Genomic DNA, 24,386 nt, shown 5'->3' with positions numbered 1-24,386 from the left:
AAAGTTGTTTTCCAGCCTTTCACTCTGAGGTAGTTTCTGTCTTTGTCTCTGAGGTGTGTTTCCTGTAGGCAGCAGAATGCAGGGTCCTCGTTGCGTATCCAGTTTGTTAATCTATTTCTTTTTATTGGGGAGTTGAGGCCATCGATGTTGAGAGATATTAAGGAATAGTGATTATTGCTTCCTGTTATATTCATATTTGGATGTGAGGTTATGTTTGTGTGCTTTCATTCTCTTTGTTTTGTTGCCAAGACGATTAGTTTCTTGCTTCTTCTAGGGTATAGCTTGCCTCCTTATGTTGGGCTTTACCATTTATTATCCTTTGTAGTGCTGGATTTGTAGAAAGATATTGTGTAAATTTGGTTTTGTAATGGAATATCTTGGTTTCTCCATCTATGTTAATTGAGAGTTTTGCAGGATACAGTAACCTGGGCTGGCATTTGTGTTCTCTTAGGGTCTGTATGACATCAGTCCAGGATCTTCTGGCCTTCATAGTTTCTGGTGAGAAGTCTGGTGTGATTCTGATAGGTCTGCCTTTATATGTTACTTGACCTTTTTCCCTTACTGCTTTTAATATTCTTTCTTTATTTTGTGCGTTTGGTGTTTTGACTATTATGTGACGGGAGGTGTTTCTTTTCTGGTTCAATCTATTTGGGGTTCTGTAGGCTTCTTGTATGCCTATGGGTATCTCTTTTTTTAGGTTAGGGAAGTTTTGTTCTATGATTTTGTTGAAGATATTTACTGGTCCTTTGAGCTGGGAGTCTTCACTCTCTTCTATACCTATTATCCTTAGGTTTGATCTTCTCATTGAGTCCTGGATTTCCTGTATGTTTTGGACCAGTAGGTTTTTCCGCTTTACATTATCTTTGACAGTTGAGTCAATGATTTCTATGGAATCTTCTGCTCCTGAGATTCTCTCTTCCATCTCCTGTATTCTGTTGGTGAAGCTCGTATCTACAACTCCTTGTCTCTTCTTTTGGTTTTCTATATCCAGGGTTGTTTCCATGTGTTCTTTCTTGATTGCTTCTATTTCCATTTTTAATTCCTTCAACTGTTTGATTGTGTTTTCCTGGAATTCTTTCAGGGATTTTTGCGATTCCTCTCTGTAGGCTTCTACTTGTTTATAAATGTTTTCCTGTGTTTCCCTAAGGGAGTTCTTCATGTCTTTCTTGAAGTCCTCCAGCATCATGATCAAATATGATTTTGAAACTAGATCTTGCTTTTCTGGTGTCTTTGGATATTCGATGTTTGTTTTGGTGGGAGAATTGGGCTCCGATGATGCCATGTAGTTTTGGTTTCTGTTGCTTGGGTTCCTGGGCTTGCCTCTCGCCATCAGATTATCTCTAGTGTTACTTTGTTCTGCTATTTCTGACAGTGGCTAGACTGTCCTATAAGCCTGTGTGTCAGGAGTGCTGTAGACCTGTTTTCCTCTCTTTCAGTCAGTTATGGGGACAGAGTGTTCTGCTTTCGGGCGTGTAGTTTTTCCTCTCTACAAGTCTTCAGCTGTTCCTGTGGGCCTGTGTCTTGAGTTCACCAGGCAGCTTTCTTGCAGCAGAAAAGTTGGTCTTACCTGTGGTCCCGAGGTTCAAGTTCGCTCGTGGGGTGCTGCCCACGGGCTCTCTGCAGCGGCAGCAACCAGGAAGACCTGTGCCGCCCCTTCCGGGAGCTTCAGTGCACCAGGGTTCCAGATGGCCTTTGGTGTTTTCCTCTGGCGTCCGAGATGTGTGCACAGAGAGCAGTCTCTTCTGGTTTCCCAGGCTTGTCTGCCTCTCTGAAGGTTTAGCTCGCCCTCCCATGGGATTTGGGTGCAGAGAACTGTTTATCCGGTCTGTTTCCTTCATGTTCCGGTGGTGTCTCAGGCAGGGGTCCTGCTGCTCCTGGGTCCTCCCCCACGGGAGCCCAAGGCCTTATACAGTTTCCTCTTGGGCCAGGGATGTGGGCAGGGGTGGGCAGTGTTGGTGGTCTCTTCCGCTCTGCAGCCTCAGGAGTGCCCACCTGATCAGGCGGTGAGGTCTCTTTCCCACAGGGTCTGGGAGCAGAGAGCTGCTGCGGGCCGGGATCCACCAGCGTGGGACCTCCGGCAAACACAGGACGTGCCCGGTCCTAGATGAACTTTGCCTCTGTGTGTCCCGATCTCACCAGGCAGCTCTCTTGTAGCAGACAAGTTGGTCTTACCTGTGGTCCGGAGGCTCAAGTTTGCTCGCAGGGTGCTGCCCAAGGGCTCTCTGCGGCGGCAGCAACCAGGAAGTTCTCTGTTTTTCAAAGACACCAAGAGCCTCTTTTCTGTGTCTTTTTCTTTTCAAGTCCTGAAGAACAGCAGCCTCAGCTCCATGGCTTTTAAGCCAGTGGTGGGGGTTGGCCTGGCTGAAGATTATACAATCTCAGAGGAGCCAGGCCAGACGTCCAGGTGCCTGTGTGCTTGCAGGCCCCTTCTCCAGAGGAAGAGCTGTCCACACCACAGCAAGGTCTCTCCAGGTAAAACCCCAGGCAGGAAGGCCTGCCTTTTCACTGTGTCTTGCTCAGAAGGGAGGGATGAAGTAGAACAGTGCCCTAAAACTGTCAGTGGACCAGTAGCCCTCTGCCCTCTCTTCTAGCAGAGGTAAACATCAGAGACTGTTCTGTGGGACTGTACTGTTCTTTGCTTCCTGTTTCTTGCAGAGAACATTGGTCTTCATCATGAAGTAGACTTCTCAGAAAAGTCTCCCTAGTCAGCCCATCAGACCTGAGCTAAAATGGGTTCCAAGGTTGAATATGAGGCCTGTATGTCTCCTGTGAAGGGAATCCTCCTGTCACACTTTGACCAGACCCTCACCCACCCCTACTGCCCTGCGAAAGATATCACCGTTTATATTGCTTAAGTCCTCAGACCCAACTCAGGGTAATGCTTAAAAAACCCATACTGTGGAGTGACTCCCAAGGCAGCTGTGCCCTCTCTCTCACCAGTTCTGCCCTGTAATTACTCACCTCTCTCTGTTTGCTCCCTCAAGGCCAACTTTCAAATGTGTAACAGGATTCCTACCTGTGTCACAGCCTCCTCGAAGGAGGAGGGACAGGTGTTATGAGCAGAGTCAAAACAACGACTTAATGATGGAGAAGCAAACTGGTGTGCCCCTACCTCATGCCAGCTTCAGGCCTCCACTGGAGTATGCATTTCACTGGATAAATCTTCCCAGGCTGCTTCCATTAACCTGAGAATTTGCACACTGCTTTTTTATGCCCAGTTAAACAGCCTTGCAATTCCTTTGTGAGAGCTTCTGGGAAGCTTTCCCTGTCCCTCCTACTGTTACATTTGTTAAGATGTCATCTCCTGTGTTCTTTTTAACTAGACTGTATCAACATCTTCCACAGCATGAGGTGTACAGAATACCATATGACTGACATGGAGGGTCCCTCTGACCCAATGTCCCTCTTAATTTGTTCAAAGGACATCAAGGATCCAGGCATAGTAATCCTGCAGTGATATGTGCTGAGTTTAACAGCATGTCCCTATAGTTCTCCATCATTGTGATCACATACATATTTCTCATGTGCTTTATCCCCTGAGCTACACGAAATTCTCTTAGGACAGACAATCTTTTCCTCTCTAATTTGAGTGGGAAAGCACATTATATTCCACTCTGGAGCAAGAAGAGCACTATATGAACTCGTGTACCTGAACCCACAACGCACAAGTCTGGGAAAGTTCATTAAAGGGGTTCTTTGCTGGCCTCTAGCACTGAACCAGGTTAGCTACTCAGACAAAAACCAAGGAAAACCTCTCACAGACCCTGGCCAGCCTAGGTTTTAAGAGTTGGCCTCACACCCTGATGATTCCTTGTCATCCATACCCTGATATGTAGAAGCCCTGGAGTCTATATCTCTGTCAGTGTGTCTGTCTTTACTTTTACATGAACTACTTCCATGCAGGTGGGTCTCAATGGATGTTTCTTATACTGGACTCCTAGAGAGCCATGTACCCCTCAGGATGGTCTTAAGTGGAAAACACAAAATAGAAACATCAAATATAAAATCCCAATTGATGGAAATAGATTCACAAAATTAAAAACCAACAGATGAAAAACACTAACCACTCCAATAAAAATCCTTAATATATCACTCTTAATTCTAACAGACTCACAGGTGTATGCTAAGGGAACATATTCCATGTACAATAAACAGAAGAAACTGGTTCTTATTTTCTGATATGTTTATGTAAATTAAGCATACTTTCATTTTTTTCTGACATTTTTTTTCCTATTTTGGAATAGTGTTGCTATGCCGGTTTTAGTGTTCACACAGTCAAACCTAAAATTCAGAGAGAATACCACTCGGGATAGAATGAAAGCCCAGGCTACCTTTGTCTTCCTCTTGATCTTGCTGCCTCTGTTCCTCCTTTAGTGTAATGCTATGCTGCAAACATTTCTGTTTTCATCAAGGTCTCTTAAATCCCAACAGGCCACCTTGTAGCTAAAGATTACCTTGAGCACGATCCTCTTCTTCCTGTCTCTAATTCTGCAATGTAGAAGTTTCAGTTCTGAGCCACTCTACCCTGTCAAGTAACACACTTCAAGGCCAGTATAGGCAAGAGGAAGTACCAGGCTGAGTGCAATCCTGTCAGAAAAAGGACATTCTAAATATTTTTACCTGGCAGATCTGGTCTCTGCAGCTGGGGAGATGGATGTTGGGTAAAGTGTCACAGTGCAACAAAAGGACTCTGGAAATAAGACAAGGAAGAATCATGGTGTCATCTTAGGCCTTGAGCTTAACAGAGGCAGGTGTGGCAGATTGGTGGCCTGAGATTACTGACATATTACTCTGTCTCAATATTGAGGTAAAAAAGCGTTTGATGATTATTCCTGGCCTCCAGGTATGAGGACAAACAGACAGACACCAACAAAAAAACACACACACACAATCACACACACACACATATACACACACACACACACACATAGAGAGAGAGAGAGAGAGAGAGAGAGAGAAGGAGAGGCAGAGAGACAGAGACAGAGAGAGACAGAGAGAGAAAAGTCGAGGGGGGGGGTAACTCTGAGGTAATGTATGTATCATGCACACATTAACTCTTTATACATCTATCTAGACTTTTCCAAGTATGGACTGTCTAAATTTTATAGTCATGTCTGTCTATTTCTTGGCCAGTGAACATAAACCTAAGTCCCGTGGCAAAATACGTACTAGGGTTTTCTAGTGATGAATATTATTTTCTTTCTCTTGTTTAACTCCAGTTCTCTTTATGCAGTCCAGGCAGCCAATGACTTTTGATCCTGCTGGACAACGGACTGGACACAATGAGTGGCCTGATGAGTGGACCGTTGGACCATTTGGGACTCACCTGGACTAAAATCCATGTATAACAAAAGGGTCTCCAACATCCTGCTCCTTCCACTAGGAGGGCAGATGAAAGGAAGATGCTCCGAGATATAGATTTATTGTGGCTTTTTTTTTCTCTGTGTTTTCTTTTGAAGCTTGTAAGGTTTGCTTTTTATTCCTCTTATTTGTATATAATTTTGTTCATACATTTGTATTTATCTAATATTTTAATGTTTTAATTGAAACAGTGACATCACCTCCCTCTTTTGTACCTCCTCTCCAAACTCTCCCAGCTATCCTATATCAAACATTTCTCATGCCTTCACTCTTAAGTTTATAGACTCCTTTATGTGCTTAAATTTGTTATATATTTTTACATATCTTGTGTATCCAGAAATAAATATAAATATACCTGCAGAGCCCATATTTGTTGCTTGTGTATATATTTGTTCAAGACTGACTACTCTGTATTTGACAACATGGTACTTTCTATTTTTACCTTTTGATATTTTCTCTTCCCAATCTTAAAATTCTTTTTCTGTCTAATGGTTTCTTGCCACTTTTATTTAACCTAAATTATTTATTTCCTTCTTTTGCCTCCTTTCTATACTCCCCCCATCTTTGATTCTACTACAACAAAGACCACTGCCTGTGGGAAGGACTCACTCTTGAAAGAGCCAGAGGTGTGGGTCAATTGAAGACCAGTGGGAAAGTTCCACTGCCAACCTTCAAGCACAATGACCCCTCCCTTCCAGGTAATAGTCAGATCCCACAGAACTGCAAGCCAAACTGTTAAACAAAGCTACCTGTGATTTCCAACTCACCTCTCCTTCCCCTCTGGAAAAGCAGGAATGGTTCACTGATTACTAGTCAGTAGGAGGTCACTTCGCCCCATCAATAATACCCTGCCTAGTTACCAACTGCTTGAATTCTGCCCCATCTCTTAGCAAGGTATATCTGCCTGTCAGAATCTGCCCAGGGTCATCTCCCTTTAAGGAGGAAGGCCTCAATAAGGCAGAATTAAACTCCTCTTGCTATTGTATAGATCACTGTCTCCATGAATGTCAATCAAGAGGTCCTGGAATCGGTTCAGTTTGAACCTCACATTGGTGCATACATCTGGAAACTTGCTTCTTCTGTGGGACCCATGGGAGAGTGGTGAAAGGGAGGAGTGGCAGTTACAACTAGGTACTGAGGTTGACTTCTCTGTGCTCTCTGTATCTAGCTTCATAGTGTTCTGCTTTTGACTTCTTTCTTTCTTGCAAGTATCAGGAGGGCTCACAGAGGCTAGGTAACAGGGCTTTGACCTGTCCAGAGGCCAGCAATGTCAGAGAACTTTGATCCAGTGTGACGCCAGAAAATTCACCAGAACCTATGTTCATCTCACATCTGGCAGGAGCAGATAGCCTGCTTTATTACATCCACAGCAGTGATGGTTTGGTCTGTGTACTTTGCCCTTGAAAAGGGACACTTGGTTTGTGTGTTTATTGTTCTTTTTGTGCATTCAGTTTTCATGTTTTGGACTTGGACTGATGAAAATTTTGGACATGGGACGAATTGTTTTCTCACCTTAATCTTATTCTGAGTCATTTTCAAGAATTTAGGATTAAGGACCACTTAATGAAACTTGGAGTGGGCTGCTTTTGATGTTAAATGGCCACCAGGAGAGAGACATTTTAACTCCCCAAGGTATCAGCAATAGAGGATAAAATGATTCAGACATTTTCCCTCCTCCTCAACCCCTACCTTCTAAACACTTCTTTTTCACTAGAAACAACAAAAGCCTACTTCAGCCCAGCACCCAGCTCCTTCCTTATTGACAGTATCAGCCTTAGGGCTGGAGAGATGGCACAGAGGTGAAGAGAACTGAGTGCTCTTCCAGAGCTCCCGAGTTTAATGCCCAGCAGACACTTGTTGAATTCTCTTTTTCTTCAGGATAGGTTCAGAGTTTCGTGGCTCACAAGGTCACAAGGATTTAACCCCTTTTTCCCTTCTCTTCTGCTCATTGCTGACACAGTGCAAACTGGCATCCAGCATCCCTGACAGGAGAGGCTCCATGTGGGCAAAAGTATCTTTCAACAGAGCTTACAAATGGCTCCTGGCCCCACAAGGAACCCACCCAGATTAGGGCTTCAATTCAGTAACGGTTGGGAGTGTGTCCAGATTTGCCACAAGGCTCTATAAGCATATCTCAATAATAATTTGTCCCAGGTTCACATATGATATTAAATAAGAGCAAACAGAAAATTCTCATATGATAGCCCTGACTTTCATCAATTAAGTTCGTACCAAATGTTAGAGAAAAGTTAAGTTGCAGGGAGATTGTAGAAGAGTGCAGATCACGACAGAAAGAATTAATTAGACCACTTACAGCCAACAAACCACCCGATACAGGACAAAAGAAATTCCAAGCTTCAATAAATTTACTTTGACACTCATGACTACCCGTACAATTCTGACTGATGATTCAGTAATGCCTACAGGCTTCATTATCAGAGTTTTCCCTGGCTGATATGTTTTCTAGCTACCTGTTTTCCTAAACCTTGCAACTCTCCCACCTGACCCTGACTTGGACTGTCCACTCCATCAATGTGACGAGGTTGTGGCACAGGTGTTCAGTACCTGACCTGACTTGAGGAACACTCCTTTGTCAGAAACAGAACAGACCTGGGTTATGGACAGAAGCAGCTTCATCCATGGGGGTGAGAGGAGGGCAGGGGCAGTGGTGACAATACAAATGGATGGAATGCAGTTGCCAAAAACAATAAAAGGCCTCCCTGTCCTGTGGCTGCACTCAAGGAAAGAGAAACCACAGTCCATTGTCACCCCCCTTTATCTGTGTCCCCAGAAGAGCTTCACAGAGGACACATTTTGAATGTTCCTCTGAAGACGCCACAGTCTGAAGGCCTCCCAGGAGATCTACTGCAGCCTGGGCAACATATCAGCAGCTTCTCTGCCCCTTTGAATATCCTCCAGTTGGAAGGCCCTCACAGGAGGTCTGCTACAGACAGGGCCACAGTCCTGACAGGAGCCCTGTTGGAAACCAGGGACCAAGGAGTCAGACTCCAGAGTCACCTTCTTTTCAGCACCTCATGGTATCTTCTCAAAAACTGACCATATGACGGGTCATAAAACATACCTCAACAGATACAGGAAGATAGAAATAATCCCATGCAATCCATCATATTCCACAGACTAAGGCTGATCTTCAATAACAACAATAATGAAAGAACACCCACATATACATGGAAGTTGAACAATGCTCTACACACATACCTTAGTCAAGGAAGGAATAAAGAAAGAAATTAGAACACTTCTCAGAGTTTAATGAAAATGAAGGTACAACATACCCAAACTGATGGGACACCATTAAAGCTGTGCAAAGAGGTAAACTCATAGGTGTGACTGCCTGAAAAAAGCAAAAAACAGGAGAGAGCACAAATCAGCAGCTTGACAGCACACCTAAAATCTCCAGATCAAAACAAGCAACTGCAACCAAGTGCAGTAGAAGGTAGGAAATAATCATTCTCAGGGCTGAAGTCAACCAAGTAGAAACAAAAAGGTCTATACAAAGAACCAACAAAACCAAGAGCTGGCTCTCTGAGAAAATCTATAAGTAGATAAACTCATAGACAGACTAACCAGAGGGCACAGAGTGTGTGTCCAAATTAACAAAATCAGAAATTAAAGAGGAGACATAACAACAGAATCTGAGGAAATGAAAAAAATCATCAGGTCCTATTAAAAAAGGCCAAATTTAACAAAACATAAAAATCTGGAGGAAATGGACAGTTTTCTAGACAAATACCAAGTACCAAAGATAAACAAGGAACAGATAAACCATGGAAATTACCTCATAACTCCTAAAGAATTAGAACCAGTTATTAAAAGTCTGTGAATCAAAAAGGGCCCACCACAAGATGGGTTTAATGCAGAATTCTATCAGACCTTAATAGAAGACCTCATACCAATGCTCTCCAAACCATTCTACAAAATAGAAAGGGAGAAAGCACTACCAAATGCCTTCTATGAAGTCACAATTACTTATACTGAAACCACAGAAAGACCCAACAAATAAAGAGAACTACAGACCAAATTCCCTTTTGAATATCAATGCAAAAATACTTAATAAAATTCTCGCAACAGGATCAAAGAATACATAAAAATGAACAACCACCCTGATCAAGGAGACTTCATCCCAGGAAGAGAGGGATGGTTCAATATATGGAAGTCCATTAACAGATTTCACTTTATAAAAAAACCTCAAAGATAAATCCACATGATCATTTCATTAGATGCTGAGAAAGCAATGGAGAAAATTCAACACCCCTTCATAATAAAAGCCCTGGAATGATCAGGAATTCAGTGTCGGTAACTCAACGTAGTAAAAGCAATATACAGCAAACAGTAGACAACATCAAACTACATGGAGAGAAACATGAAACAGTCCCATTAAAATCAGGGAGTAGACAAAGCTGCCCAATTTCTTGCTGCTTATTGAATATAGTTCTTGAAGTCTTAGCCAGAGTAATCAGACAACAAATGAAGGTCAAAGAGATACAAAGTGGAAAGGAAGAAGTCAAAATATCACTATTCGCAGATGATATGATAGTATACTTAAGTGACCACAAAAGTTGAACCAGAGAACTACTAAGCCTGACAAACAGCAAAGTGGCTCGGTATAAAATTAACTCAAACAAATCAGTAGCCATCCTCTATTCAAAGGATAAACAAGCTGAAAAAGAAATTAGGGAAATGATAACCTTCATATTAGTCCCAAATAATATATAATGCCATGGTGTGACTTTAACCAACAGATTGGGAAAAGATCTTTAACAATCCTACATCTGATAGAGGGCTAATATCCAAAATATACAAAGAACTCAAGAAGTTAGACTCCAGTGAGTCAGATAACCCTATGAAAAAAACGGGGTACAGAGTCAAACAAAGAATTCTCAACTGAGGAATATCGAATGTCGGAGAAACACCTAAAGAAATGTTCAGCGTACATCTGGAGTCATTCAGAGAATGCAAATTGAAACAACCCTGAGAATCCATCTCATACCAGTCAGAATGACTAAGATAAAAACTCAGGTGACAGAAGATGGTCGCGAGGATGTGGGGAAAGAGGAACACTCCTCCTTTGTTGGGTGGATTGCAAATGGGTACAAACTCTCTGGAAATCAGTCTGGAGGTTCGTCAGAAAATTGAAAATTGGACTATCTGAGGATCTTGCTATACCTGTCCTGGCCGTATACCCAAAAGATGTTCCATCATAAAACAAAAAGCCCAAAAGAACAACAATTCCAACCAACCAGAGCTCCTAGGGACTAATCCACTACCCACAGAGTACACATGAACAGACCCATGGCTCCAGCTTCATGTAGCAGAGCATGGCCTTGTTGGGTACCAATGGGAGGAGAAACCCTTTGTCCTGCCAAGTCTGGACCTCTCACTGTAGTGGAATTTCAGGGCAGGGAGGCAGGAAAGGGAGATGTTTGGGGAGGAAAAAAATTATAAAAGAAGTGGGAGGGTGAATGGGATGGGGGTTATGGATATGAAACCAGGAAAGGGAATCACATTTGAAATGTAAATACATTTTAAAAAAATAGAAAAGAATAGAAAAAGAGAAATACCCAATAAAATTAAAATGAATAATAAAAATAAATAAAATAGGAGCAAATTTAGAAAAAAAGAAGTTATGTACAATCAGCCTTAAGGGAACTAGGTCAGTGTATATGGGTGTTTGCTGGGCAAACATAAACCTGAGTTTAACTCTCCATAAAAATCACACCTGACTACATATATGCCTCTAAACCAAGCCTTGAGAGCAGCAGACAAAATATTGGTGCTGGAATGCCAACCTAGCTTCAAGCTCAGACACCATCTCAAAGGACTCAGCAGGACAATGATAGAGCAGGACACCTGAACTCCTCCTCTAGACTGTGCATGCGAACAAATGCTCACAACGAGGTGTGCACACACACACACACACACACACACACACACACACACACATAGATACACACACTCGCATGCGTAAAATATTTTTGAAAAGTATAAAAGACATCTAGTCCAATTGAAACTCATTTCTGGCTCTGCCTTCTCCCTGCTTTTTCTCTTAAGTCCTATAACATCATCTGACAAGGGCATATTATATTTATTTATGATCTGAAGTTCTTCTAGAAGACGGCTGTCCCAAGAGGTGATATTCACCTGCTGTTGAAAAGCGTCTCTTGCACAATAGATACTTAACAGATCTTTATTAAATACATATGCTGTATATGAAAGTTACTGTTTGGGAAGTATCTTAATGGAAACTAAATCAGAGAAACCCATCCCCCTCATGTCTCTCACAAAGTCTCTCAATGTCTGTATGTGTTAGTAAAAATGTGGATGACAGCAAAGAGCAACAGAAAAGTTACCTGTAAAGCTCTTTACATACGGACACCCCCTACCAATTAACTACATAACAACATCTTCATTACTATAAGATTACTAGGTGTGGATTAGTATAAGGTTACTAGATGTGGAAGTTAACATAAGGGTAGAACATCCAAGGGCCTTCAGGAAGAAAAGACACAAATCAATGTGCCTAATCAATCTGTTAAACAAACCCTGGAGGAAATGGAAAATGAATTTGATGCTTACAGAAATACTTGCCAGAATTCAACATAAATGGCATTCAACACGAACCAACAATTTTTTTCTCACACTTCTATCAGGCAGGAGCAGATCTCTGTCTGTCTGTATTGTGGTGTGTGTGTGTGTGTGTGTGTGTGTGTGTGTGTGTGTGTGTGTGTGTGTGTGTGTTTGTGTGAGAGAGAGAGAGAGCGACAGAGAGCGCGCAGAGACAGAGAGACAGAGACGGAGACAGAGAGACAGATATAGACAGAGATAGAGAAGAATGATTTGCTGTTTTGTTTGTCTCTCTCAGGATTGGAAAAAGACACTTTTCTTGACTGCCTGAGCTCCAACCCTTCATGAATGTTGGCTTCAGGTGGCAGAGGAAATCTCCCTGGTTCGTTTCCCTATAATATTAGCATCTCAGCCACCTCTCCAGAGATGAGCATGAACCAGGAAGGGTGGTGTGTGGAGTGCAGCAGCAGGTGTCACAGGCAGGGAAAGGAGAGCAGGAACTTGGAGCACCTGAGTGAGAATGAGATGGGCCCAAGGCTTAAAGTGAGACACCCTCAACCTGTCAGTTCCCTCAATCACCTGCTGGGAAGGACCAGGCAGGCTGAGGGTAGGGAACTTCCAGTTGAGCACTACCTCGGGTGAAGAGACCCCTGAGGGCCCTGGCCTGCCGCACCAGCGCCCTGCTTAGTAAAGTTTGCATGGGGTCCGCCCCACTACCAGAGCCCTTGGGGCAAGGGACCGCCTCAGTAAGCAACCATACAGGGCTCAAGTTCAGTGAACCTGGGCAGGACAAGCACTGGCCACCAACCTTTCCCCTGGCGCGGTACAACCCCGCAGAGTAGCCCTCCACCTTCCCGCCAGGACCTGCTGAGATAGAGACCCTGATCCTCTAAAGCAGCCTGCTCCATTCTTTACCTCAGCTATGTGGTCCGAGGCGGATTATCACCCTGGCAAGGGAATCCCGACCTGCCTAACCTGCCTGGTCAACCAGAGCTGTTACTCCGCTCTCTTAGGTAACCAAGGAAACAGGGTTTCCACACCTTCCATAGCCCTGACACAGAGTAGATCTCTATACCTGCACACACATGCCTTTTCCTGCGCTTTGATTCCCTCTCTGCTGGGAGGGCGGGCACAACCTGGTCGCCTGTGTGACGCGCTGAGAATCTCAGCCAATGAGAGGAAGAAGGCGGGACCACTGCAGAGGGGCGGGCCCCGTGCCGCTTCTCTGAGTCCCACCCCTCCCAGTGACTCAGCTTCTAAAAGCACCAAGTCTCTTGTTTCTAATTTAAGTGCAGGTTCACTGAAAAAACTACATCTGTCATGAAGACTGCTTAAAGTGCCTGAATAGTACTGGAGCACTAAGCAGGGGATGAATCATCGGTAGCCAAAATTATCTTGCACTATCTTTGGGGTCTTTAAACTTCTTTATACCAACCTTTGTAGCTGACCTAGGATCTTTGTACCTGTTATATAAAACATTTGAAATGTATTGTTGAACTCAGCCAACCACTGGCTTTTCAGTAATGCGGAAAAGAAGAATATCATCAGCGGGACATTTTCCTGCTGTGCTGTAGGCTGCCCACCAAATGTTCTTTCCCCTGTATTTGTGTATTGATTTATGTTCTTTTGTTCTATGCTATAAGTCCTCATGCCAACCTCTTCCCCAATAGTCATTAATTCGGGGAAACCCGAATCTGTACTCCTATGCAGTATTCACTCAGAGTTGCATCAGAATATAGTTCTCCTTGTTTTTGGTTTTGGATTTATTTTGTTCACGGTCAGTATGTACAATGAACTGTTGTCCTATCATCTGCTGGAGGTCATAGGATTAAAAAGGATGAGTAAAGTTTCACCGAGATGACAGCAGGGCTATCCTCAGATATCTTTGAGACCCAACCTTATATTTCTGTAGAGAAAGAGAGATTCTTGCATAAATTCTGGGTCCAGCTATAATACCCTTCGTAGCCCTGTCCAATTATGTTGCATATAATCGGGCACCTGACACAGATCCTTACATAAATCAAACTTTAGTGAGACTTTGAACCTGCTCCTTGGCCGGTGTGCTTTGTGTGCACATCTTTGTACACTCCAGCTTTAGCAGTCGCCAAGGCAGTTTAGCATGAACCCACATATACACAATCACCCCCTCCCTATCTTACAAAAATGTTTCTGTCCCCACCCTTGATATCTGTGATGCTTGCCTGCCTTCAGCAGGAAGCTTTCAAGGTTGGGGTTACTAAAATTGACCCATGTTGCTATCAACCATGAGCTCCATATTTCTTGACTATACATCCCTATGTATCTCTCGTGTGTTTAGAGAGCAGGCCAGCTCAGTACCTGGGTCTCTTTTGTTTTACTACCCTGGAAAAAATTGGACTTTGTCACTTTAACTTGTGCACAGCTTTGGCTTTCTCTGAGGACTGTTAAGGTTATGTACTTTAATATGCCAATCTCTTCTGAGTGTGGGAACTACAAATTAAATAATAGGATATCTGAGCCTCACTACAGACAGTCTAACTAAACCTAAGAGTGACAGGACGATCCTGCTCTAGGAATTTGACACATTAGTGGCCATCCTTCCTAATCTTCCAGTCACAGCTGTGAGGTAACAGGAGCATGGGGGAAAGTCAAAGCTACACTGACATATTTGGTATACTTTGGCAGTTTTTCAAGGCTCCCCAAATAATACAATCAAAAACTAAATAGTCTGTGGCTTAATCAGGGAGCAGAAGCGTAAGGTGGAGAGATTTCAATCAAAGACAGAAAAACCATGCAATCCCCATTTTCACCACCAAAGAATACATATAACAGTTCGAACATGTCTGGGAAAATCCCATAGCATAGGCATGTGAGGAAAGGTAGGATGTGTGTAAATGATTTATAAAGATGCACAACCCCCATGACCCATACTTTGAGCCTTTGATCTTACTCCAAGTTTAGCTCAAACTTTTCTTCATTAATAAGAGAAGAAAACATCCCTTTCTTTCTACCAATATCCTATGTGTCCCTGGTCCAATTCCTTGTTCTTAGTCACAAAACCTCGGAAATTCCAGTGGTAGCTTCCAAACTCCATAATCTATCAACAACGTGTGTGCACACTGTGTACTCGAACACACACACACAGACACAGACACAGACACAGACACAAACACACACACACACACACACACACACACACACACACACACACACACACACCCAGTGAGAACTCCAATCAACCTCGTCTACAGTGAGACTTGCCTATCACTTCTGGTTCACTGTTAGTAAATCGATGTCCACCTTATTTTATTGCCAGATATATTTAAAGTGTCAGCTGATGACCAAATGCAGACGATTCAATTTTTTCTTTAGATTTATTGGTATGAATGTCTTTCCTATAATGCCTGGTGCCTGCAGTGGTCAGAAGAGGGTGACAGATACACTAGAACTGGAGTTACAGAGTTTGCTTATCAATCTCCTGGTGGACCCTGGAAACTCTTGCTCTGCAAGAGGTACCGGTGTGCTAAACTGCAGAGCCCATCTCTCCAGCCGCTAAACACAGATATTTTTATAAATAGCTTCATAGGAAAGTCAGATGTTGTGAGCATCAATGATCTAGGCTCCCAGCAGAACATGGGGTCAGGCTCTAAACATTTCAGAGATGTGATTGGTTGCCTACTTTCTCATTAAGCTGTCCATGCATCATCTGGCTGTTTTCACAGGGTCTCCTAGCTCAAGATGCTTTCACACTCACTCTGTAGCAGAGGATGACCTGGAATTTCTGATCGACTGCCTCTGCCTTCCAAGTGCTGGACCACCATATCTGGTTTAGCTCTTACTTCTTAGAGCAGAAACAAATGCAGGGAAATGAGAGGGGTGCTGGAAATCACTGTGTACAAAGGAACTCAGGAGGTGAGGCTCAGAGATAGAGGGATGATGGAACTTAGGAAATGCCAGCCCTAGCATTCCAGTGTACCCCATAACTCCCAGAGGATGAAAGGAACATCTTCCAGGCTGACCTATATCTTGTTGATACTGTCTAGCCAGATGTTTCTAGAAAGCCCCTTCATTTCCATCTCTACCAAAGCAAACTTGTCACTTCAGCCCAATTTGTGACCACACCAGAGGCCTCATAGGTAGCAATGAATATCCTAGTAAGAACACCAGTGGAAGGGGAAGCCCTGGGTACTGCTAAGACTGAACCCCCAGTGAACTAGATTGTTGGGGGGGGGGCGACAAGGGGGGGAGGATGAGGAGGGGAATACCCATAAAGCAGGGGAGCGGGGAGGGGGATGTTTGCCCGGAAACCGGGAAAGACAATAAAACTCGAAATGTATATAAGAAATACTCAAGTTAATAAAATAAAAAAGAACTCTCGCTGCTTTTAAGCTAAGGGCCAAGTCCTCACATGGGGTGTGTCATGACTGCCTGTAACACTAGCTACACACACAAACACGCACACACACGCACACACACACACACACACACACACAGAGAGAGAGAGAGAGAGAGAGAGAGAGAGAGAGAGTAATTCTCTAAGAGATAACGTCAAGGTTGGTCTAGAATTTCACAAAGTTGGTAGAGTCCTTGCCTAGCATGCCAAAAGTCCTGAGTTTGTTCCCAGCATGTACCAATGTGATGTTACATGTCTATAATTCAAGCACTTGCAAGCCATGTGTGCTCGTCCCAATTCATGTGGCCCCAGCATTTTACTCCGTGAGAATTTTTAACTAACAGGGGCACAGAATCATCAGAGAGATGAACTGAAAGATTTCTTCAAGTTAACTCTGACTGTAAATGTAAGATGGCTTGGATCTGGGTTGCCCAAAGAAAGCCAAGGATTATTCTCAGCTACAGTACAAAATCAGTTTATTGAAAGGTAGCTTACAGTCAGTGATGTCTACAGAAGCATAAATACCCTGGAACGTCACAAAGGTGAGACAAGGGAGAAGGAGGTTACTGTATGTTAAACTGATTAAATAATTACTGAAAGCTTGGTCATCATGTTTTAAATATCTGATCATTTTTAGTTATATATCTCTGCGTGATGTGTGCCCATGAGTATAGGTGTTTGTAGAGACCTATACTGTTGGAACCCCTGTAGGTGGAGTTGGTAGACATGGGTGTTGGGAACTGAACATGTCCTCAACAAAAGTAGTATGAGATCTTAACCAATGAGCCATTTCTCCACCCCATCATCATTAATCCTTAAGAACTTTTGGTCCTGGACACCCGTATTAAGGTGAGCTGCTTGGGAATGAGATTGTTTTCCTATTAAAATGTCAAGATCTGCTTAACCATGTTTCCAAAGGCATTTTTCTTTAAGCAAAGTTTCCCCCTGTAAAGGTCTATAATGAGGTCATATATAATATACATTTTATTTGAGTGCAGTAGAGAAGAGTCAAATGAAAGGGAAGGTCCCAAAGCCACACGGGACAGCCATATACACAGAGACAGATTACACCGTCCGGGGGACCCACACCAGAGGGGCAGACAAAAACACAACATGCAATATTAGCACCATGAGCTTTTAACTAGTTAGGGCCCGGGGCTCTGCTAGGATGTCCAACCTGTGCCTCTAAGAACAAACAAACAAAAAAACTCTGTACAAGAAGCCACCTACTGGAATAATACTGTAATCTGTAATAATAGTGGAAATCTGGCCATCTCAAACAATAATCTTATGTAGTGCTGCCCCCTGCTGGAGGACACAGAGTCTGGCTTGGTTAGGTGCCTTCTAAAGATTCCAGGCCGACCCAACTAAGACAGAAAAGAAAGCATGTATTTTCTCTGTGACTTGGCAGACAAAGGCACTATAACACTGGCATGGCTGAGACTGAGGCTCCTGTCTCCAGGATGTGCCCAGCACAGTGACCTGGGACTCATCTGAAACCACTGATGGACTTGCTTCCTCCTTGGGGACTGAGAGTACTGTCCTGTCTACTAGGTCTCTTCTTTTCCCAGTTTAGCAGGCAAGGATGCCCTGATGAAGCAGTCTTAGCCTCACCTGCCTTCCAATCATGTACACTACAAAAATGCATGCTTCTAAAGACAGGATTAGTAACCGAGGCTGAACAGTTTTTTTTTTTTTCTTCTGGCCTCTTCCTTGTGTGCCCTTAAGCAGATCTCATTGGGTTTGAGCAAAGACTTTCACCCACCTCTTTTTTTAAAAAAATCAACCCTATTGTCCGTGCTTTATAATTTCCCTCCCCTTTGAAGCCATGGTATTGCTGTCTGTGGCACTTGTTCAGAGCAGGCTCTATGCACATATCAAATCATCTTCCTCCACCAGCAAACAGTATTGCCCTCTCTGAGATGACAGCAAACCTCTGCTTCATGTTGTCATGTGCACACAAAGAAACAACCATGCCATGGACCTAGCAATGCCAAACCACTCTCTGCTCTAGACCAAAGCTGGAGGCACACTGAGAGATATGTGTGCTGTCCCATTACCTGCCTGGGACTTGAAACCCACCCTGGGACTCATGGGTACTTGGTTAGGAATGGGCAAGGAAGGGTGAGTCTTCCTTTACTGTGTTTAGAGAGAATCAAAGCCAAGATGCTGGGCTGAGTGCTGGGGCTACTGAAGCCTCATCATCAGTGGGTGGAGCACCTGTGGGTTCCCAAGACTTGAAGGACCTTGGTGGAGTAGGGCCTGCTTCCTTCCTTCCTGTAGCTGTAGAGGGATATGGCTCTGAGAGTTATGTCTGGCAGGGGAATCTCTGGGTGATCACATGTACTGAAGGGCCTGGAGTGGTCAGTGATGCAACTGGAAATGAGATGATCGAGTTTCCCAGCTCTCTTGGATGTTAAGAAGGATCTTCCCCTTTGTGTGACCATCCATGACCCCTGTCCTCTGCAGCACCCCGAGGGAACGTACAGCAGACATTTCAGCCCAGGAAGGCAAAGCTTCTGAAAGACTTGCTTCCACAGGGATGGCATCTGTACTCCTCACTGCTAGCCTTTTGAATCTATCTACATTTCCATGTCCTGTATGATTCTGTTTTTCTAATGAATAAGGAAAGGTTTTTATAAGTGTAATAATGGGCAACACAAAATTAAAGAATGATGTAAACTGTGGTTGCCTCCAAAGGGTGCCTCATATTTTAAATGTGTTTGCATTTCTGGGAAGGAGTGTTTTGCACGCACACACATTCATGTAGACACAGGAGAACCCTTAGGTGTCGGGTGCACAAACACAAATCATTCACGGTCTTTCAGACAGGATTCCTCATTGGCCTGGAGCTCATGAATTTGGCCAGGCTAGCTGGCCAGTAAGACCAAGAGATCTTCCTATCTCTGCCTCCTCAGTGTGGAAATAACAAGTGTATGCCACCATGCCCAGCATTTTTACGTAAGTTATGGGTCTTCCTTTTTAAAGATTTTTTTTATTTATATGAGTATCCTGGAGCTGTCTTCAGACACACACTAGAAGAGGGGATTGGATCCTATTACAGATGATTGTGGCCACCATATGCCCATTAAAACCAGTAAAGATACACTTTGAAAAATGCATGCCAATATGTTTGCCCTAGAAAGATTTTAAGAAATGGTAACTTAGGACAGAGAAACGGTTTAGTGAGTGAAGGTACTTACCACCATGCAGGATAAACTGAGTTCAATTCCCAGGACCCACATGGTGGCAGGAAAGAGCTAATTTCACAGGTTGTTCTCTGACCTCCACACAGGTTCTGTGGCATGCACGTTAAAATAAGTAAACAAAAGTCATTTTAAAAATACTAATTCTATACTGACCGTTTTAAATGTCAGTAGCTTCATGAAAAGACTCCTCAAAGCTGTACCTCTGAGTTTCTCATGACATGTGTCCGGCATGTAGGCAGGGACACAGGGTAAAGATAATTAATCCTCAAGGTCTCTCTCTCCTTCCTGCAGTAACTCTGTCTCTTGAAAGGCCCTGCCTCCCAAAGCCTCCACAGTCTCCACAAAGATTGCCACTACCCAGAGACCAGAGTTCTAACACATGATCTTGTAGGTGACATGTCATATTCAAAACATAGCAAACTTACAATTTTCACCTATGATCTTAATTAAGTGAATGGGCCTCCATTTCAAGCCAACACACACTCTCTCTCTCTCTCTCTCTCTCTCTCTCTCTCTCTCTCTCTCTCTCACACACACACACACACACACACACACACACACACACATATCCTGTCCACAGACACACATATTTTAAGCCTGATTAGATAGGCAGGGAGGGAGGGAGGGAGAGAGCGAGGGGGAGAGAGAAAGAGAGAGAAAGAGAGAGAGAGAGAGACAGAGACAGAGACAGAGACAGAGACAGAGACAGACTCAGTTGATTGTTTATAATCACTCAATATATGAATAAAGGTTTTTACTTCTTTCAATGAAATTTGATTATTATCTTCCTTTAATTTTTTTCTCTTTGTAAATTTAGCATGACAGAGAGTATTGGTGGGTTTCTTGGTATCTTTGATGAATTCAAGAATGTCCTCAGAAGACAACCCTTCATTTGAGAGTATTTCTGGAGAAATCTCCTTGTACCTTCAAAATGCTGTCTTCCAGAACTGATGGTTTGTTCCTTTACTTTCTTTCATGTTTCTGCAGCATTCTTGGATTCATGGATAAATTCCACATTAAACCACAGAGAAACACTAAATCCTTCTGACAGTTACTAAAGCATTTAATAACTTTTAAAATACTTTATTTTTACCCATGGTAATTTTTTGAGGTTAACACTTAACCTATGAAAATGCTGTTGTTTGAAAATAACAGTTTAGGCATTTGGAGTAAATAATCTGCTACTAATAAACTAACACACATTGCATCATTTTAGCTTTACTTTTCCATACAGTTTTTATGAACTACTTTATTGATGATTCTAACAATTTTCACACAGAAGGTAATAGACTAGAAGTTACAGAATCCATCACTCCTGGAGACAGACTCATAGAAGATGTCTGTATTCACTTGATTTCATTGGGATCCAAAGCATTGATGACCCAAGTGTGGACTGCTCCCCCACAGTGGCAATTTATCTTTCAGTATTGATTATTCTTAACTCTCAGCAAATATATCATAAATTTAAATAATTTATGTAAGAAATTATTCAATAATGTTCATAAAAATAGTCTGTTACTAAAGATCATTATAGAAAAATTTAAAAGAACTGTTATCAAACAGCATGTGGATTCTCTAGCAGTACACAGATAGGAAAACATACCAAATCAGGAGCCTAGCATCCAGAAGAAATGACTGGAGAAGTCTTCCTGAACACAGTCATACTGGCATTCTTGGTTACATGGCTTGTAGGCAGATAGAAGAGTGTGTCCATGGATGAGATTCCAGTTCTCTACACCATTACCACCATTATTATGCCATGCAATAAGGATAGTAACCTCTGTTGGACAGCGTTTCTGTTATTAGCTGTTCTCAAGGGCAGACTGTTTTTCCTCATACGATATTCTGCTTGTGCCTTTATGGGCAAAAAGTTGTTATTCTTGTGCTGTTTATTTGTTCACCTTTTCCCCTATCTCAGGGCTAAGGGGCCAGCCTCTCCCTGCACAAGAACCTTAGAAGGTACTTTCGCACCATACATGCTCGGGTTTGAAATAGGGGTGTGGTCTCTCTCCTGCTTCCAGATCCAGTTGAGATAGAAAGAAATTAAATGCCTAGAGATATCAAGCATTTATATCTGGTAACAGACTTAGAACTCTGGTGCTAGAACCAGATTAATGTAGCATGCCATGTGTCTTTTACTACATAGACATCACATTAGAGTTAATAAAGATTCCATAGACTATCCTAATATAAACATTAGGATAACCCTGTAACCCTGAATGAACTGTGCCCTAGTTTGGTTTCTATTGTTATGATCAAACACGAAACAATACAGCATTTTCAAAAAATGGCACTGGTTCAACTGGGGATCACCACGTAGAAGAGTGCAAATCGATCCATTCTTATCACCCTGTACCAAGCTCAAGTACAGAGGGATCAAGGACCTCCACATAAAACCAGATACACTCAAATTAATAAAAGAAAAAGTGGGGAAGAGCCTCAAACGCATGGGCAGTGGTGAAAATTTCCTGATCGGAATACCAATGGCTTATGCTCTAAGATCGAGAATTGACCAATGGGACCTCATGAAATTGCAAGGCTTCTGTAAGGGAAAGGACACTGTCATTAGGACAAAACAGCAAACAACATGTTTGCAAAAGTTCTTTACCAATCCTATCCAATAGAGGGCTAATATCGAATATATACAAAGAACTAAAGAAGTTAGACTCCAGAGATTCAAATAACCCTATTAAAAATGGGGTACAGAGCTTAAAAAATAATTCTCACCTGAGGCATATTGAATGGCTGTGAAGTACCTAAGGAAATGTTCAACAGCCTTAGTCAACAGGGAAATGCTAATTAAAACAACCCTGAGATTCCACCTCATACCAGTTAGAATGGCTAAGATCAAAAACTCATGTGGCAAATGTACCCATTGAGGATGCTGAAAAAGAGAAACACTCCTCCATTGTTGGTGAGATTGCAAGCTGGTACAACCAATCTAAAAATCAGTCTGGAGATTCCTCAGAAAAGTGGATATTGTACTACCTGAGGACCCTGCCATACCATTCCTCGACATATACCCAAAAGATGATCCAACATATAAGAAGGACACATGCTCCACTATGTTCATACCAGTCTTATTTATATAATACCCAGAAGCTGGAAAGAAGCCAGATGTCCTTCATCAGAGAAATGGATACAGATAATCTGGTACATTTACACAATGGAATACTACTCAGCTCTTAAAAACAATGACTACATGAAATGCTTAGGAAAATTGATGGAACTAGAAAATATCATCGTGAGTGAGGTAAACCAGTCACAAAAGAACACACATGGTACCACCCACTGATAAATGGATATTAGCTCATAAGCTCAGGATATGTTAGAAACGAGTCACAAACCATATGAAGCTCAAGAAGTGGGAAGATCAAAATGGTGATCTTAATTCCTTCATAATAGTGAGAGCAAAAAACTCATGGGAGGACATACAGGGACATAGAGTGTACCAGGAACTGAAGAAAAGGTCATCCAGAGACTACCCCACATGGGAATCCTTCCCATATTCAGCCTCTAAATCCAGTCACTATTGCTGATGGCAAGATGTGCTTGCTGACAAGAGACAGATATGGGTGTCTTTGAGACGCTCTGCCAGAGCCTGACTGATACAGATGGGCTAACCTTTGGGTTGAACAATAGGACCCCAATTACGGAGTTAGAGAAAAGACAGAAGTAGGTGAAGCAGCTTGCAACACTTAGGAAGAACAACAATATCATACAATGAGACCTCACACATGAGCTTCCAAGGACTAAACCAGCAACCAATGAGTACACATGGAAGGACCCATGACTCCAGCCACATATGTAGCAGAGGATGGCATTGTCCCCATCAATAGGAAGGGAAGCCATTGGTCCTGTGAAGGCTTGTTTCCCCAATGTAGGGAAATGCCGGTGTTGAGTTTGGAATGGGTGGGTGGGAGTTGGTGCGTCTTCATAGAATCAGAGGGAGGGGGAGGGGATGGCCGAGGCTGGGAAAGGGAGTAACATTTAAAATGTAAATACATAAAATATCCAAGAAAAAATACAGTTGAAAAAACCAAATACACATAGTGATACCCTAACAACATGAAGCATTTATGCATTTGGTTTTGAAGCACTGAATTTGGACAATGGAACTTTGTAATACAAAGAGTAGATGGTTAAATATTCCCAGCTACCAGACTTGTTTCTATTTTTATTCTTTTATCCCCTTACTCCATTTAATATTCTTTCTTTGTTTTCATTACTGTTTGGATTATCACATTGTTAATGCTCTTTGCTTTAGCTGTACGTACAATATTATTCAAGAGTAAAAAGGGTGAACAATCGGGTTGAAAAGTATGCAGTTTACTCACAAATGGTGTGTGGAATAGACAAAGATGAGCATGTAGATCTGGATCCTTTAGGTGTGTGGGGGGTGCAGGGCTTGCTGTGATGGGAGAACTGGGTTCTGATGTTGCCAAGTATTAACAGTTTCTGTTGCTTATGTCCTTGTGCTTGAGTGCTGCCATCTGTATATCTCTGGGTTTGATTGGTCTAGCTGTCTCTCACTGGAGCCTGTCCCTACTGCAAGCCTGTTGACCTGTGAGCCTGTGATTCTGTGATCCTGGATACATCAGAACTTCTTGAGGGTCAAGCTGCTTCTACGTGTGGACTCAGTTTGGTCATCTAAAATTGTGAAAGCATTAATAAAAATATTAGTTTTCAAATTACTCTGTTTATATATAGAAGTAAATATTCATAAATACATACACACATAAATAAATAAATAAATAATTAGACTCCAAATATCAAATGTGTTCCCACAATTTTATATCTCTTTTTTATCATTTTTAATTTAACCTGTGTATTATCATAATTTTTAAACAGCCTTAAACTTC

The 24,386-nt window shown here is 42.6% G+C and overlaps 1 long non-coding RNA gene across 4 annotated transcripts in view; it reads right to left on the bottom strand.

Annotated features, from left to right (window-relative positions):
• Positions 1-23,945, bottom strand: part of LOC148000337 (uncharacterized) — a 47,057-nt gene extending 23,112 nt beyond the window's left edge. Inside the window, exons 1-2 of one of the 4 annotated variants that reach the window (XR_015641961.1) lie at positions 12,859-13,070; positions 4,455-4,690 (exon numbers count right to left, since the gene is read on the bottom strand). This is a non-coding gene — a long non-coding RNA (uncharacterized LOC148000337). Of the gene's footprint in view, positions 1-4,454; positions 4,691-12,858; positions 13,071-23,861 lie in introns of those variants that run through there. The other 3 variants (XR_015641965.1, XR_015641964.1, XR_015641962.1) reach the window with 3 other exon arrangements.
• Positions 23,946-24,386: the final 441 nt, after the last annotated feature.

Source organism: Rattus norvegicus, chromosome 17, assembly GCF_021556685.1.
Source record: "Rattus norvegicus strain SHRSP/BbbUtx chromosome 17, alternate assembly SHRSP_T2T, whole genome shotgun sequence".
Lineage (NCBI taxonomy): Eukaryota > Metazoa > Chordata > Mammalia > Rodentia > Muridae > Rattus > Rattus norvegicus.
Note: the sequence above shows the minus strand (reverse complement) of the source record. Positions and strands in the feature narration are given on the sequence as shown.